The sequence below is a fragment of the Myzus persicae genome, unplaced genomic scaffold (assembly GCF_001856785.1).
Source record: "Myzus persicae strain clone G006 unplaced genomic scaffold, MPER_G0061.0, whole genome shotgun sequence".
NCBI lineage: Eukaryota > Metazoa > Arthropoda > Insecta > Hemiptera > Aphididae > Myzus > Myzus persicae.
Window position 1 is genome coordinate 1,253,792 of NW_019101024.1, and position 17,084 is coordinate 1,270,875.

Consider the following 17,084-nt stretch of genomic DNA (forward strand, 5'->3'; position numbering starts at 1 on the left):
GAAAAAAGGTTTGAAGCACTTCCAATAAGACGTAGGTACTTCAGTTGATCGGTAAATGTGAAGTGTGTTCTTTAAAATTTGATGCTTAGGTGTAATTCCCTCTTAAAAATGTCAAAAATTAAAAATATATTATGTTTATATGATATGTATGATATGTACATCAAAGTACCTACTTTGCACAAAAAGTTAACACAATCCACATACTTACGTATTGGTCCAAAAATTTACAATATATTACCTTTAGAAATTAAACAAAGCAACTCTTTTAAGATATTTAAAAAAAATTTCACTTTGGCTATCACACGAACAAAATATAGACAGACCCTTAACAAATGTAAAGGATTACGGCATTATTTATTACATTATAGGTAGACTATTTAAGTAACTATTGTTAATTTTAGTTTTATACTATCATATTATATTGTATTATTTAACTACACAATTTTTCGCATAGTACTTAATTATTATATTATATTCTATAAACTAAGAAAAGAAAATATGTTTTTATCGATATTAATATTCTAGTTATGTGAGAAATGTATGTTACAAATTATTATTATTTAATTTATATGAATCATTTAAAGAACTTATATTTCAAATTGTGAACTCATAGGCTCTCACAAGATCATGTTCACTGTTCAGTTGGGCCCATTATCTTCTTGAAGAATAAATAAATAAATATTATATGCGTCCGAACCGAGAAAATTTATTTTTTAATCTTGATGTTATGCTTTATGCACCTTACTATGTAGCCAACTTTTATTTATTTAAATTTTTTTTGCTTTAATAAAATAAGATATAGGTACTTAAGCGACAATAGTGTTAGTACTTGGACTTAAAACCTTCGTGACCATTGAAAACCGTTTACATTCATTCACACAGAAATAAATTTGACGAATAAAATATACCTATACTTAGAAATATTATATTCTGAACAGTGTTCGCTCAGAATGGTTTTTCGTATATAATAATTTTTTATCATTAAATTCAAATTTAACACATTCACTACAGTGACTCTCTAACTAGACACCTAATGTACAACTGAGTACACTTCCCGCTTTTTTATTATATTATTATGATTATAGTAATTTATTCTACTATTAGACTTTACTATATCATTACAACCAGTGCCGCAACAACCGCAGGGGCAGCAGGGGCAATGCCCCTGTAGAGGGCCACTAATCGTCGGCTCAGGGGGCCCCGACGGCGGCACCCCGCATCTATTTTAAATGTAAAAAAAGTATGTCTTTAATGAAAAAAATTGAATCATTTGATTTTTTTTAAATTTTATGTGTATGGGAGAAAATACTGCCTCCATTACATGGAGTATCAAAAAATTTGCAGTACAAAGATACAGATTTACAAAAAGCCCGTGATCAACTGGAGAACGCATACGATTGGTATAATCGATTAAAAAATTAAGAGAAAATTATGATAGTGTTGTAGACGATGCAAAACTGTTATGTTTAAAATGGGGAATATCAACCAAATATAAGGCAACTCGACCACAATTTGCAAAAAAAATTTTTGATGATGTTGATGGAGACCGAAGACTGGAAATAACTGAAGAAAATTTCAGAATTAAAGTGTTCCTTCCTGTTGTCGACACTGTATTAAGCCAATTGAAAAACCGTTTCTTAGGCCTGCAGAAAGTATGTAGTACTTTTGATTTTCTCAGACCTCAATTAATTATTGAATCTGGAGAAAATGCAATTGTTAAGGAATCATATGACTTTGTAATTAAATATCAATCAGATATAAGTTCTGAGTTTACCAGTCAACTTATCTCTCTTAAGGAAATGATCATAGACAAAAATTTAAAAACAATTTGTGAACTTGCAACATTTATCCTAAAAAATGATTTTTCTATAAGTACTAGGAGCCTGCATGCTATTCTCAGTATTACCTGTTACAGTTGCCTCTGCAGAAAGATCATTTTCTAAGTTAAAACTTATTAAGAACTTTCTGAGAAATTCTATAGCACCAGATCGTTTGACTACCTAATATAGGCATATATTTATACTTAATATAGAACAAATAAATTCGTACATTAGAATTAAATTTAGAAAAAGTTATAAATGACTTTGCTAATTTAAAAGCAAGAAAAATGAATTTCCGTGCTTAATTTGAATGATTCTATTTCTATAGCACATATTATTATAAGTATTATGATTTATGACACATTTACAATGACTTGAACTAAGTTATACAAATGCATTCCATATTGTTTGTAATTATTTTTTTCTATATAAATAAGTACCTAGTAGATACCATATATTATGAAATTTGTTGAATTAATGTCTTATATCAAGTAATAAGTATAATAAATTGATATCGTATTAATTATTATTATTTGTACATGTTTATGATACCTACATTTTTTATCATTTTAAATTTGGTAAAGATTTTTTTTATACAATTAAATGTTTAAATATAATATAGGTGCAAACAATCTTTTTGCTATGCAATATTTTTTTTAGAACCATACATTATTACAAAAGCTTTAATTAATATTTATAATAAAAAAAGAACACTAAAAGTGTGTATAATTATATTTTAATAATAATACACTGGTCACTGGGTATAGTGGGCCTTCTCATTATATTTTTAGGCTTTTAAAAAAAATCACCATTATTATTTATACTTTTATAAGTAACCTATAAAAAATATTATATACATAGACCCCGGGGGGCCCCATATATTGACTTTGTCCGGGGCCCCAAGAATCCTAGTTGCGGCACTGATTACAACTACAGTAGGTTAAATTCATTTTTGCCAAAAAGATTTAATTTAAAAAGGTCGTTGTGCGTCTATAATATAAAAATATACTTTAAAAGTATCAATAGTACCCACGAATAATATTTTTAAATTACAAAATAACCAAAATCGTTATTCTTCGTTTAAATATCTAACGTTGTCCAAATATGAACTTAAAATGTCTACAAAAAAACTGTGGTTATATATTTTTTAGTTTTATTTGTTACAGTATAAATTATTTATGAAAATACTTGTAAATTTTCGAGGTTTCTTTGAATTTTGGCATAATTTACTTTAAAATTTAAGTACATCAGGATCTCGGTAATTCACAGATATCATCAACTCATAAAAAAAAAATGGATTCTAAATATTTCTCAACTGATATTATAATAATTTATGTGGAATATTGCATTATATTTTTAAGTATTATTTCGACTAAACGAAAACAATTTTATTGACATTTATAGAAAAAAAAGTAAACAAATTAAAAGTTGAAGATATATGTAAGACTATAAATAACCGAAATACTTTGAAAATTGTTGGTGAAAACAATTTATAAATTAATTATAATATAATAATTTAATAATTTGATATTTTCCCTTTCTTAGAATACATTTGAAAGCGGGTACCCCTGCTCCGCCCTAAACGTTTTCTGTTATATTAAACAGGTTCATTAATTTTGTATTCACTTTTTATACTTTTGTCCACCATCCCTTATTTATCTAAGATAATTTTAAAATTAATTCTATTTTATTATTTTGTTAGTTCTTTTAAAATATATACTTCAGTCTCCAACTTCTTATACATCATAAATTTATAATTAATTAAATTGTTTTGTTTGTTAAAACATATTTACCTGCGGATACCAATGTGACTGGACCTCTTCCTTTTTTTTTATCTATACCATTAATAATAATAATTTACTGATCAAAGTATAAATCTTGGGTTTTTTTATCAAACATACATTATATTCTTAATATTTCTTATAGATACAATTCTATGGGCTATGATACGATAGGTATGTGATAAAAGATTGAACAGTTTAACGGAGAAAGAAAAACAAAATTAATAAAAGTATGTAGGTATCAATATAAAATCCAAGATAAGATATAATTTTCGGGTATTAGTCAATTAGGTAGTGTATTACACACAAAAAAACAAAATATCCTTGGTTTTATGAAAAAATAAAGGATTTAAAACTCTATAATCAACAAATAAAATATTAAACGGCGAATCGGACGAGGACAATTTCATTTGTAATTTAACACCAGAAAAAATTTCTTTATTTAAGTACGTGCCAACTACATCATGTGATGTTGAACGAAGCTTTAGCCAATACAAATCAATACTACGATCCAATCGCCGATAATTTATATCCGAAAATTTAAAAAAATATGTGGTCGTAACATGTAACACTCGTGTTTCGACAATTGAATGTGAATTATAAATTTTATTTCTTAAATAATAATTAATAAACATGCATGTGAAATGTAGATGGATAATTTTTTAATTTATAATCAATTACATTATATTAAGACAAATCAGCCAATCACTGATGTATTTCAATAAATAAATATTTTTTTTGTAACTATATTTTTGTGTTTATCTTATAAAAATTTAAATGCATATTTTTACATATTTTGGTACCTAAATAAAATGCGTATTTTACAATTTTTTATTGCTTACAAAATCTAGCCTTGCTAATGACTTATCTATATGTTAGTTGCTTTTTAGACGTACCTATTACACTCTTACTTAAGAAGACGCCTTATACATGGGTCTAGAGAAGACATAATATAGCATATTGTACGTCCTGAACAATTAATTTAACTCTATTGTGTTTAGTTTTTAAGTGAATTGACCTATCACCAAATTTAAAAGTAAGAATATTATCTAGTTAATGAAATGGGTTTTTATATTTTAATTTGAAAGCGAGTTATGAGAAGTTTAAAATAGTAAATTGTTTGTCATCTTAAGTGTTTGTTCGATTGTGAGCATACATTAAAAATAACAATAGTAAATACATGACTAAATACTTCCGTGTTCTGTGTTCACTTCTTGACGAAAACAATAATTTTATAATTTTATGAACCAATCAAATTTTGACGAGTGATGAGTTATTATAACAACATAACTTTTTATATAATTTTTTCTAAAAACTTATTTTAACTGATTAGAACAGAAATAATTTTATATTTTATATAGGTTAATAAAGTACAAGTGGCTCGTTTTATATTAGTAAATATTGTTCGATCTATTTTTTTTAAGAGTATCAGATTTTAAGCAGCAGTAGTATTTTGCCATGGTGCGTAATAAACCTCGTAAAAAGTACATAAAAGACATAAACAATTAACATACTACTATTTCTAACTCCTCCATGAGTATCTAAATCATCTCATTCTCAATACTATCTATTATTTGTTCTATGAGAAATAAAGAATTTATCCGAATAAATACGAAAAATATACCATATATATAGCCATATAGGCAGGTATCATTTATTTTAATATTATTTCATACTGCAAAAACCAACGTTAAAACTGAATTTATTAATCAAGATGAAAAAAGAATAAAATACATTTAATTTTTTTGAAAAATAAAAGTTTGTATCGACAAAAGACACTCCTTAGTTAGTAAAAAAATATCATTAATTTGAAAATATGGTCTTAATGAATACTTAAAAATTCCAAAAATCAGAATTTAAATAAATGTACCTGGTACTATAAAGGAAAAAATGGGAGTGAACATACTTAAAAAAATCATCATGGTACAACATCATAGATATTACTCAATTGTATGTTATATAGAATAGGTTTATTAACCTAAATCCGGGAGGGGGGGGATTGCTCCTCATTAGAAGACATATTATGTAATATATATACTCGTATTTCATAATTTTAAAAACAACGATAACGAATAAGGTATAGGGAGACGGCTGCAGTCGATCATATCGCCGACTAATAATAAATATAATAATAACAATTAATGTGATAACTTGCGTTTACCTACATAGTATGTAAGTATCTACTATCTACGTTTGTAATACAATAAAATACGAATAAATATAATTTGTTTTCCTCTTGGTGGCTCCCAGTGTTTATATAAATATGTAAATTGGACACAATTTGGAAACAATTGGATGCATTTAAATGTTATTGTGTCAACATAAATTATTATTAAATACGGTAATAATTATTATGTTGTATTTATGTATGTGATTGCAATTTAATAGTTCTCAGTGAATTATAGTTAATCCAAGTAAAGGTTTTGGAAAAAATCGCATTTTAATCAGTAGTTAATGTAATTTATATTATAATTAAATACCTATGGAGAATATATAACGGGAGTATTATTAAACATTTTGAGGCCCCGGGCCCAAACTTTTGAATGATGCCCTCAAAAAGAATGAAAAAAATTTTATTTTATTATCATATACCAACGATGGTTAAATTAATTATGATTTTAGTAAAAACAACTGCATTGAAATGCTTTTGTTCATTTTTAATTAACTATACCTAATTAACAGAAATCATAATGATGATGGCATTGTTGGAATGTATAATTAGAATGTATGAATTATTTGATAGGTACCTATTCAAATATATTATACAATAAATGGTTTTTTTCTTCAATTATAGCCATTAGGGGCTAATTAATAATTATATTATACAATAGCAATAGCCAATAGAGGCCACATATAATCCAATTGATATTTTTAAGGGCCACTGTGTAGAGATTGAAAATTTGAGGTTAACTTTTCCAGACTCAGCTTTTATAATACCTGATGATTTTAATTAGCCTGGTGTTAAATGGTCGAATGCTAATCATGCTATATTATCTGATCCCTCATCTGATAAATCGAAAGTTCTAGCTGAGACTATCACATTTGATCATTTGTTTCAACACAATTTCATTGAAAATTATAAATATTTCCCAAAAATAAATACACCAAACACTATAGCTATAAATGATAAATTCACGACTGGGGGGTCTGGAGTGACTGAACTATTTAAAGTTTAAAGTATTAGTTGGCTCTGTTTAATCTACAAAGAGTTTAAATATAAATGAATGTCTTGATAATTCAAAAAATGTTATATGTCAACAACCAAATTTTAAAACTACTGTTAGTGACAAAATGTTATATGTTAATAACCAAATATTAGTATACTGTTAGTGAGATATTTGAAGCTTTTAGTTCTCTCGACTCTTGCCCGTGTCCATGGCCTGATAATACACCTAATATTCTATTGTAAATATACCTTAAACATTTTTCTATTTAGACTTTTTAATCAGTCTTTAAGTGCTGGTATTTTCCTATCTCAGTGGAGAAATAGTTTTGTTAAGTCTGTTTATAAATCAAGAAATAAAAGTTGTATGACCAATTATGCACCGACAATCATTGTTATTCTAAATAATCTGCTTTGCCTAAACTGTAAGAAAAACTAATTGTTACCGTTAACATTTACATTTAAAAATAAATTAGATAACATCCATCATGGTTTTAGGAGGGGGCGTTCAGTAGAAACTAATCTACTCTAATAATTTCCTTATAAAATCTATGGAATTTGGTAAACAAACTCACATTACATATACACACTTCAGTATGGCATATGATTCGGTAAATCATTCAGTGTTGATTGCAAAATTAAGATTATATGGTATAATCAAACCATTGATATCTTGGCTTCGTTATTTTATAATTGATAGAATTGAACAATTAAAAGTTAACGGCTTTTCCTCAGACACTTTGCCAGTAACATCTGGTGTTCCTCAATGGGGTCATTTGTCTCCGCTGTTGTTCGCCATCTTTATATTGGATATAGGTGCTTTACTACTCTCTTTAAATAATGTAATTACGAACTGTTTGCTAACGATTTAAAAATCTATGCTAATGTGCTATCAGACAATGACCATTATAAAATTCAAGATAACCTTAACAGATTTGGAGAGTGGTGTCGATCAAATTGGTTGACGCTAAATACCTTTAAGCGTTTTAAAACGTATTTTATCGCTTAAAAATAAGTTGAATAATGTAAATCACTTTTTTAATCATCATATTATATAGGAAATTATTACTAGTAGGGATCTAGGGGTGGTATTCCAAACAAATTTATTATTTCGTCTCATGTTTTTGCAAAAGCTCTAAGATGTCTCCTGCTTATAACTAGAAACACCAAGGATTTAAAAAATGAACTGTAACAAAGGTTATTTACTTCCCTATAGTTAGTCCTATATTAGATTATTAGAGTATTGTTCAATAATTTGGAGTCCTTCTCAAGCAAGTCTTGTCGAAGCGATCGTGAGAGTCATCCAAAGAAGTTTTGCACGTATCATAGCTTATATTTCAACGTTAATCCTCCTGAGTAGTATCTCTTTCTTCAATTCAAGTTTCTCTTAATTTATATTTTATTTTTTATAGATGTATTAGGTTCCTTGATATTTGTTTTTTGTCTAGATTAGTTAATGGGTTGATACCTTGTCTTGAACTATTAGGTACAATAATTTAACTTCCGTGTTCCTCAATATCAATCACGTGTCTATCCCACGTTTGAAATTCCATTTATTTGTCCATTCAATGGTTACAATAATCCCCTTGGTCAAATAGTCAGATAATGCAATGCCATGATAAATTTTGATTTGTTTAATATTAAAGATTTATACCCATCAAACAATCATTCTTCTGTTAACAAATGTTCATTGATATTGTACAGTTAGATTGTTAAGTAGGTATCTAGGATCTTTATTATATTACATTTAATTTACTTAACTTAATTACTATTTTTATTTAATCTTTATTTGTATTATTTTAATAATATCCATTGTATTTTTTAATAATGTTAAGATAAGATGACATTACCTGCTTACTGTACTTGAGGTCTCATGGGCGTTTATTCAAATAAATAAATAACTAAATAATTATCAATGATAATTTGGATGAACAAAGATCTATTTTTACACATTCAGTTTAATTGAAATATGGCTATAACTTGATTGACCGGAATTCGGGAATTGCATTGGGAAGTATATCAATTGCGTCGAAATTACCTTTTTACCTTAAATTTTTAAGAAATCCATCAACTCCGCCGATTTTTTTAACATATCGATTCCACCTGTTTTTAATCCGCTAAATATTTGAAAATTATTTTAATATTTTATTACATGTAGCCATGTAGGTACGTTGGTATACTATTAGAAATAAAAGTAATTTGCAGACTGCGATTTACTTGTAACAAAATTATATTGCTGAAGTAGACATATAGCTTGAACTTTGAAATGTCCAACTGTTCAAAACATATTATATGATTCCGTAGCTATCTTAATCAATTTAATCTATTATATGAAAAGAGACATATTTTATTACATGTGGGATTGTGGGAGCATGGGTAGGTATTGTCAGAAATGAAAATAAGTACAAGTCTTATCAATGATAATCTTAAAAATTGTTCAATATATGTTAAAATAATCGACATTTAGTGATAGTTGTAATCTTGTGTGCGTATTGTGTTATGCAAAATGAATTTTGAAATTGCCATTGAAGATACTATGTAATCAATTAATCTTATATACAAATTTCAAATTTTATAATAAAGCAAAATACTTTGACTCTTATAAATGGCAATGTGTGAATAAAAAGTGTACCGTTTGAATTGTTTTTATTTAAATATACTGCCAATTAAAAATATATATATAAAATATGATATATCGGTTGTTGTTTAATAAACTTTCAGCGGAATTAATATAGACAAATATCTGGCAGAATCGGCAGCCGGCGAAATTGATATTAATACTGTGGAATCGATAAAAACTTCGATTATTGGGCCACAATTCATCATTTTTCAAAAAAAAAAGTACAATTACAGTGCTGTTTCTTAACTACTTCTGAACTTCATTATATATGTTGGGATATAGTGGGGTTCAGCTTATTTTTTTTTTATTAATGAGATACTTTGGTTTATTAGTTATTACTATTATAATTTTATTATTTAATTTAATAAATTCTGAGCTTTTTTTGAAATAAAAATATAAGTGACTTATATTAAATTGAATTTATTTAAGGTTTAAATATGTGACCCAATTTCGGGTACCCTTTTAAACATTTCATATTTTTATGATATTATATTTTTCAGATTTTTACGGCCCTATTGCCGTCCTCATCAAATTGACCGAACAAAAATGAATTGACTTCTGATCCAAGATTCCTTTTCTTATGTGTTCATGATTTTTAGCTACAAAATAAATAAATGTTATTATTATCGAGGAAAAAAAATTAATATGTTTTCGTCAAACTTTGAAATTAAGTAGTGCGTGTACCTGATTATTTCTCATTTCATGCATACCTATTTACTATTTACTATACTAAGTAATTTGATTTTAAACAATAGACACATGAAAATGTAGGACAAACATGTACTAACCACATGGGTATACAGTATTCACAGTATACCTACACCGGACTACACATGCTAATATTATCTACACAATGCTTATAATTTTACTATTTGGCACGTGTTAATGATAATAAATAGTAATTGCTCTGTTTTAAATAAAAAAAACCTTAAATATCAACACTTTTTTTAGGTATTTACTAATGCGAAGTATCTACTGTAGTGATAAGCAACCTCATGCCTCAATGGCTCAATATATTGTGTCAATCATAGGTCAATTTTAAAGTTAGTAGTTACTAGTTGCATAAAAACTTGATTAAAATTTTTGGATCTTTCCAAATATTCAGTCTACTTGTATGATACTACAAAATAATTTTTTTTAAAACAGTTGAAAATGTTTACCTAGGTAATGTAAAATAAATTTGCAGCTAAATCAATACCTGTTGGTGAAACGCATTTTTATTTTAATATAAATTAAAAAACATGATACGTTTCCACGATTCACGAAACTCGAACATGAAACCTTTCCTACTAAAATTTGATTAGACCTTGAATTTATATTTTATATCATTATTAATAAAATATGACAGTGTAATATAGTGTCCTTTGCTTACAGTAAATGGTAAGGGTATTATTTATATTTTGTGTCCATCTTACAAATGCGCATTCAACGCTGCAATTTTTAATTCAGCAGAACCAATTTCGTTCTGTTATGTTTAACATTAGAGTATATTGACATGATATCATGAAACTTAAAGATACGACAATTATCTATGTTTGTACGTTGGGTTTTTACGCATTTTAACTGAATTATGTGAATGTTAAATATTGCAATATAAAAATATTTATAATCAGCTTAAAAATTTAAATATAGTAGGAAACCAAGGTAAAAACATAGATAATGTTTATAATTCTTACCTTTAAGTTTGATAATAATTCACTCTATAGACACTAAGACACCTATATTGAAGCTAACAACACAAAATGTTTGATCCAGGCTTCTGCAATATATTTGAACCAGCCATCCGCCTCTAAAAAATATACTAATGTTAATACAATTATTTAAATATAACGATTATACAAGTATGAATTCAACAAACTTATTTAAAATAAACTACTACGCACTAAGGATAATATGCAATAAATTCTAAGAATTAAAGTATAATTATGCGGCTACTATGTTAATTCATGGACACCGGGTTTTTAAGATGTCATGTAATACGATGTGCCTTTTTTATTATACTCAGTTAACCTAATTAATACCTTTGCTTTATTGCAAACAATTTTACTCTATGTCCAACTCAATTTCTACACTTGAAACTTTTAAAGTTTAAATGATTGTAACCAATATATTATGTTAAAATGTTATATCAGTCATACTTCATTTAAGAATATACATTTTTAAACAATTATGTTTGTTTCTTCACTAAATAGGTAAGTCGTAACTATACTACTTTCATCCATGTCTTACAGGTTTTCAGTAGTTTTTCTTAGGGCAATTTCTAGGGGACCTAATAAAAAATACTCATGAAAGCACATGCAATTGTAACTGTCAACCATTCAATGAACTGTTTTATTAGATTTTTTTATTACGCCATATTTAAATGGTTATTATTAATCTGATTCTTATTATACTGGTCGATGCAATGTATAATCTACTGAGTTATTATTTTCAAAGTAAACATTTACATAAAATATGTGCCTAACATCTATTTTACAGAACAAACATATAATATAGTAATAAGTAATAACCTAACCTATCCAACATTACCAAGTACCTAATATGAAATAGTTTTCTGGTTAAAATATGATTGTGATGGTTGATTTTATAGAAGGAATCGGTGATGATCAAATGTAGGTGCAATTTAATTTACTTATAGGAATGCTACTGTGTTAGTAAGGGTAAAATAAAAAATTACCGGAAATATATTATATTCTGTCTGCTAGCTAAGAATTTTAGAGTAATCCTCGGCTGACTGTGTATCACTACACTAGACTTAATACCTTATTATCGATAGTTCATTAGTGTAAGTTGTAACAATATCAACTGCAGATATTTGAAAGTCATTATGTAAATTAGTATATTTAAAAGAAAACCTGGGAATGCGCTCTGCTCTATCGAAGGTTTCTGGTATAGATCGTCATTGAGCGTCTAACATATATATGTGTTAAATTTGAAATTTATGATAAACTATCGCATAAGAATAAATATTATATGGATACTCCATAATTTATATATTATATTAGGTACTGTTAATTATTGGTAAGTATAATATTAATAGATAGGACAAACTGATATTTGGCAACAAAAAAAAAATCTCATACCTATTATAATATTAAATTTAATATTTAATTGTTATTCGTTTTAATTTAATATATACATATATACTTATGAGTACTTATACTTATAGTTTTATCATTATTAGTAAATATATGTAAAATAAATAAATTATATTTAGAATATTTTATAAGCTTCATGATTCATATTGGATAAACAATGGTAAATATGTATAATGATTATGTGTACAATAATACAATATCTATGGTACCTACCTATTATTACAAAAATGAATGAAACCATTTGAAATTTGAAATAAAAGATTTAAGTCAGTAGAATAAGAAGAGGAAGTGGGAAGTAAATCGTATGCTATTTTTTATTTTGCTTAAATTTGATTAAATTAATAGTATCAATAGACAATAAAATTAGTATAAGTAAATTAATAGGAAGTACTAAGTTTTAATAGAAATGTAGACTGGTCTGACAACAAATATGGTTGTTTTAAGACTAAATTAAATTGTACATTTCAATAAATCATATATTATGGATAACTGAAATGGTTTCATTTAAGAAATCAGTTACTGAAAAGTTTAGATGCCTCTTACCAGAAGAGTAATAATAAAGTATTTTCAAATTTTTATATGTACAATTTTTTATTCATAGAGATCTGTATTTTAGAAATAAAATAATTTATGATTTAGAATTGTTCCGTGATAGTAGTGTACAAATACTAGAAACACAATATAATCAGTTTAGAGTTTTGGACGACTGGACGAGTCTATCTTGTCACTCTAAATTCTAAGGCCAACAGCATAACTATAAATGTGCATTCAGCACTAAATTCAATTTGTAAATTTGTTCGCCACTATGGTTTAAATTTCTGCACATTGCATGTTTAATTCAATTATGAAAGCGAGTACCTACATTTTACACAAAATTAAAGTGCATAGAATTTACATAATATCCTGAAACACGTTTTGTTTAATGTTTGAGTTTGTTTTTGGAGTGAGTCCATTTCCTGATCTTCCCTTATAATAATAACACAATAATTCAAATATGTCCTTCTTTTCGTTTTCAAGTTTTTTTACGTCATTGTATTAATTTCTTGTTTGGATCGATTTATAAATGCGTAATCATCACATGTCATGGATATAATTGAAGTCGTATTAGACCAAGTGTTTGTTTATTAAATCGGTTAGATGTACCTCTTGTACCTATATATATAAGTACCTACTTATGTATTTTGTATAAATCGAATATACGTCATACGCACTAGTAAAAAAAATACTAACTAGCATACTACGCATAGAAAATTGTAACTTAACTTAGTGAATTTTAATTTTGTTTTATTATTACATGATGAACTAGCTGTTATCTGTTAGGGATTAGAAAATTAATTGCGATAAATTGATTTTATTGAAATCCCCATTGAAGAAAAAAAACGAACAAAACAATATTTTGATTTTGCTTGTTACATAATTTATTTTTGTTTACTCACAAAGCTAAAGGAGTTGAGTGGATCGTATAAGTTTGAGAAACGTTATTGATAAACGACCGACAAAACAAGCTTAGACACTCTGTCAAGTATATAAAATTGAGCTCCCTACTTAACACGTGTCTATACATTGTATATAAATAATCACAGGCTTACACGATTTACTCATTTTCATTGATTTACAAGAGAACGTATGATGAATTTTGATTTGGAACTCAACATTTTAGAATAGCTTGTACATTATTTAATTTACATTTTCTACTAGGTATTAAGACTTGCAGATTTTGCAAAATAACCATGAGGTCCGAATGGTTTAGAATTCAGATTCAATTCCATTTAACAATACAATAATAATAAGTAATAACTCACCATTACTGCGTAATCAAAGCGTAATGCCAAACTGTGTACGTGATGACGTGATGTCTTTTACTTATGCTTTCTGATGCATTTTGTCTCTATCATCAATAATATGCAATGATATTAATTAAAAAGTTAATTTTTGGTAGTTACCTAGTTAGTCTGAGGGAGGCGATGAATGTTTATTTTGTCTTGCAATGTTGTGTTTTTTTTTGTGTGTGTATCATCGACTCTTATAGAGCAGTGAGCAGTGCTTCAATCTTCAATTTTGGGAGTGGTTTCTGGTAGAAAACTAGATCTAATCAGAACTTCGAGGAGGTTAAACATTAAAAATGTCCAGTACCTACTTTACAAAATATTTTTTTAATAATAAAAATAAAATATGGAAAACATGATTATTGATTATGTATAAGATCAACATTTTCCCACCGCAGGACGCTGGAGAAATGTATAATATGTTTCTCTGCCATCCCCTTATAATTATGATGACTATATCAGAAATATTTTTATGTCATAATTTATTCCATAATTTCCATGAATTTACAATTCAGGTTATTACATTTTCCTGATTTCCTCCAATAAATCTATTTTCCGTAATCCCGCATGCCCATTCTCCACACACACCCTAGTTAAATGACAATTACGTGATAAATAATAGGAAATATATTTCGATGGTTTTTATTTTTGTTAATTTTTAGTGTAGGTATTTAATATTTATATTTTCCCTGAAATGACAATGTTTACGATTTTTAAATATCATATGTATATTATTGTTACTTTATAGCTGATAGTAATATAAACGCCTGAGCGACTGACCTTGAGGTTGAGGCTAACCTAACCTACGTTTTCCACCACATTTAATTAATAATTATAAAATAATTTATGAGGTAGATAACTCTTCAACGTATTTCCTATACTATACCTTTGTTTTTTTCAAAGAAACATTGAATTTAATTGTATGTTCTAAGTTGGGAAATTATAAAACTTGTATCAGTGGGAATCTCCCCGTGTCCAGCATTTTTAAGAGGAATTGGGAATTTGGGACTTGTTTTTAAACTAAAGAAACCATGAAAAATATGAATTTGATGAACATAGAGTAAAAATGTAACTCCTATAACAGTTACCTGATAACGTTAATGATAGGTGGTCAAAAATAGAGGGGGCCACAAGGTATTATCTCCGACCCGGGTTTCTCTCTCCACGACCCAGCAGTAAGACTTCCCCATTTAATTATTGCCTAGAAATTTTGGTTTAATTTATTGTAATCGTATTATGCAAAAATTTAGTAGTCACCTATATAACGATATAAGCCCCGTGAGGCAAGCCGGTATCGATTTTTTTTTTATTACTCTCCAAATTTCAACATACGTCCTTTTTTCATAACATTCTTACATAGTCGCATAGTTATTAAGATATTTTTTATTTCACTAAGTTTTTGACAGCAGTAATTTAAATGGATCTCCTGTATAGTTTACCTAGGTATGATATTTAAAAGAATCTCTTGTCTGAAATTAATTTATACACACGAGTTTCAATAACGTGTTCTTCGCTTGAAATAAATAAATAAAGAATAATAATGGACTGTACGGGGACGCATTTGGTGCGAACATTGAAACAACATTCGGCCTCGGAAATGAATACTATGTATGATATTATGAGAAGACGAGACTCTTTCAACGAATAATAAATACATTATACCGTGGCGTCTTAAAAAAAAATATAAATGTCGTTTCAGTCTCTTATTCACCATTGTCATCACACAGTGAAGGTTTTACTAGCGTGTTCAGGGAGGCTGCTTGACTGCAGGTTACGACCTACGCAATACGACATACCCTCACCGCCCACCAACCATTTTTTTTCCTTTAAAAATAAATTTGTTAAAATTCTGGTTTTTGGAATTTTTAACAATATTCTATTTATACGTTTTCAGTATAAAAGGATACCACTCATGTTATATCTACGTCTTACAAATACACAATTACACAACAGCAAATGTTCGTTTAACAGAACACATTTTGTGTTGTTAACTTTAATATATTATAGGACGAATGGTCAACTAATTTATGATCAAACTTAAAATTAGAACATTATCTGTGTTCGTACGTTAGTTTTTTTTTCAATTTTTGTGTGAGTTATTAGTATGTTATGTTAAATATTACAATATAAAAATTAAAATACTTTCAAAATATTGGCTCATCTGAATGAAAATTTAGATTGTTATTGTACATTTGCAGTGAGACGGAGACGATACATAACATTATGTGAGGTGTGATGTCCTATATTTTTTAAATTACTGGCCCAGTCTGGGTGGGTATAGTAGGTACATCAATGCTGAATTGCATGATTAGTGTATTTATTTAATGGTTCGATAAAATCTAATGGTCCAATCATGTTAAATAGAGTAAGTATTAGCTAAATTTATTGATTGTTCGTGCAACTCTTTATAAGTATTCTAGGGTAAAATATATATTACACTTGTATTTTATATTTAAACTTTGAAGTAAAACCATATGATTATCATTCATATACTATATACAGTTTAATATAACCCACTACTCAGATACTGCTCTAGAGCATATTTAAATTGCCGAACATGCCTAAGATAGGTACCTACATTATTATTAAAAAAAATAAAAATCAATTAAATTAAGTAAAAAGAGTGGTTTTTGTTCGAAAGAATTAAGTTTATAACCAACTTCTAAAATGGTATAAATGGTCCCGATGTGTGTATGTGTGTGTGTGTGTGTGTGTGTGTGTGTGTGTGTGTGTGTGTGTGTGTGTGTGTGTGTGTGTGTGTGTGTGTGTGTGTGTG